Source organism: Mytilus galloprovincialis, chromosome 6 (assembly GCF_965363235.1).
Source record: "Mytilus galloprovincialis chromosome 6, xbMytGall1.hap1.1, whole genome shotgun sequence".
NCBI classification, from domain to species: Eukaryota; Metazoa; Mollusca; class Bivalvia; order Mytilida; family Mytilidae; genus Mytilus; species Mytilus galloprovincialis.
In genome coordinates this window covers 24,190,079-24,193,175 of record NC_134843.1, presented here as the reverse complement: position 1 = coordinate 24,193,175, position 3,097 = coordinate 24,190,079, and positions in this window count along the sequence as shown.

Genomic DNA, 3,097 nt, shown 5'->3' with positions numbered 1-3,097 from the left:
CATTCACAGTGATGCCTGCCTCATATTATGGGGACGAAGTCCCCAATTACAGCAGAAAAATCAATAAAAGAATAAAAAAAAAAAAACATCTGGAAAATTTCCCGAAATTTTTATTGTACCAAAGAACTCAAAATCGTTAACTTTTTTTAGTCACTTTTTTAAATCCCGCATCTGCGCAGAAATCTACTTTTTTTCCGGTCTCGTTTGCATGAAACTTTGAGTAAAATATATATTTATCAGTTTAGTATAATATAGGAAGGAACGCAATACCAATTTCATTTTTAATAATTCCTTGATATGAAAAAACGTTACCTGATAATAGCGTTTCTTTGTTTACATTGAATATGACGTCATAACATTACATAAATTGTCCCCTTTCACAGGTAATGCCTGCATAATATTAAACAACCAGATGCTCCGCAGGGCGTAGCTTTATACGACCGCAGAGGTTGAACCCTGAACGGTTGGGGCAAGTATGGACACAACATTCAAGCTGGATTCAGCTCTAAATTTGGATTGTGATTAAATAGTTGACACAGCATAGGTTTCTGACACAGAATGAGTGTGTTCTATTGAACTTAAAAATTTTGTTTTCTCTTAGAGCAATTCACTATGCTGTTGAATATTAATCCTCTCAAAAAAATGTTTGAAGAAATTTTCTTTTTTATTTATGAAATTTCAAATGAGAAAAATTGAACCCAATTTTTTTTAATCACATCCCCCTTTCCCTTATTCCAAAACTAATCTCAATTAAAATTTCTAATGGAGTTTGCAACAATAACTACTCATTTAAATACATCATAAAATATTAAGATGTAAAAAAAACTGCTTGTTATCACTGAATGGTAAAGATTATTTTAATTTATCAGTTGGTAGTAAAAAGTGAATATACATTGTATATTGTATATAACAAAGATTTAAGTTGATTCTGGACAAAGAAAGATAACTCCAATTAAAAAAAAATCTTGCTATTGCACAATATTTTGCAATTAGATATTTCTTGCTTACTATTCTGGACAAAGAAAGATAACTCTAATTAAAAAAAAATTTGCAATTTCACAATATTGTGCAATTAGATATTTCTTGCCATTGCGCAATACTGTGCAATTGAAAAGACTTGCTATTGCACAATACTTAATATAATAATTTTAGATCCTGATTTGGACCAACTTGAAAACTGGGCCCATAATAAAAAATCTAAGTACATTTTTGGATTCAGCATATCAAAGAACCCCAAGATTTCAATTTTTGTTAAAATCAAACTAAGTTTAATTTTGGACCCTTTGGACTTTAGTGTAGACCAATTTGAAAACAGGACCAAAAATGAAGAATCTACATACACAGTTAGATTTGGTATATCAAGAACCCCATTTATTCAATTTTTGATGAAATCAAACAAAGTTTAATTTTGGACCCCGATTTGGACCAACTTGAAAACTGGGCCAATAATCAAGAATCTAAGTACATTTTTAGATTCAGCATATCAAAGAACCTAACTGATTAATTTTTTGTCAAAATCAAACTAAGTTTAATTTTGGACCCTTTGGACCTTAATGTAGACCAATTTGAAAACGGGACCAAAAGTTAAGAATCTACATACACAGTCATGACAGTTAGATTCGGCATATCAAAGAACCCCAATTATTCAATTTGGATGAAATCAAACAAAGTTTAATTTTGGACCCTTTGGGCCCCTTATTCTGTTGGGACCAAAACTCCCAAAATCAATACCAACCTTCCTTTTATGGTCATAAACCTTGTGTTTAAATTTCATAGATTTCTATTTACTTATACTAACGTTATGGTGCGAAAACCAAGAAAAATGCTTATTTGGGTCCCTTTTTGGCCCCTAATTCCTAAACTGTTGGGACCTAAACTCCCAAAATCAATACCAACCTTCCTTTTGTAGTCATTAACATTGTGTTTAAATTTCATTGATTTCTATTTACTTAAACTAAAGTTATTGTGCGAAAACCAAGAATAATGCTTATTTGGGCCCTTTTTTGGCCCCCTTATTCCTAAACTGTTGAAACCAAAACTCCCAAAATCAATCCCAACCGTTCTTTTGTGGTCATAAACCTTGTGTCAAAATTTCATAGATTTCTATTAACTTCAACTAAAGTTATAGTGCGAAAACCAAGAAAATGCTTATTTGGGCCCTTTTTGGCCCCTAATTCCTAAAATGTTGGAACCAAAACTCCCAAAATCAATACCAACCTTCCTTTTGTGGTCATAAACCTTGTGTTAAAATTTCATAGATTTCCATTCACTTTTACTAAAGTTAGAGTGCGAAAACTAAAAGTATTCGGACGACGACGACGCCGACGCCAACGTGTTAGCAATATACGACGAAAATTTTTTCAAATTTTGCGGTCGTATAAAAACTGTAATTGTAGTCCCCTAGTTTATGAAGCAAGTTCTAAATTCGCACTGTGTACACAGTATAAGGTTTAGGTTGTTTATGGTCCTTGTATTGCGGCATGATCTATCATACTTTAGAATCATAACGTTGTGCTTTTTCTATTTTAATTGTAGTTGAAAATGATGATAGGAAGAATAAGAGCAACCGCAGAGGTCAATTTTAATAACCAAAGAAGGACGAGGATATATCTTTTGAAAAGAGAAATTCATAAAAGCAACAAAATGAAGACATACAACGAGTATAATAAACCAATTGAATAAGTGATTACACAGACAACTCAAAAACATGAGAAAAATGACTGTGATATCAGTATGGGTAGTGTTAAAATCAATATGACAGTGATTGTATTTCTCAAGTTTGATGAGTGACAAAATTATTGTATTCGAAGGTGATTTGTTCTTTGGTTGTATTTTTGTTCACATGATGAACAAAATAAGGGGAATTTAATAGTATTTATTTCAGTGATTGAACTATCATTTACCTGTAAGAATCAGTTGTGCTATCTTTAGCTGTCCAATATTTTTAAGAAAGAGAAGGGCTATTCTTAAAAATATTGGACAGTTAAAGGTAAAATAATGATTTCTTACAGGTGAACGATAGTTCAATCACTGAAAATAAAGAACGGATAAAACAATAGAATAACGCCACAACAATGTTTTAAACAAAGTTCAAGAC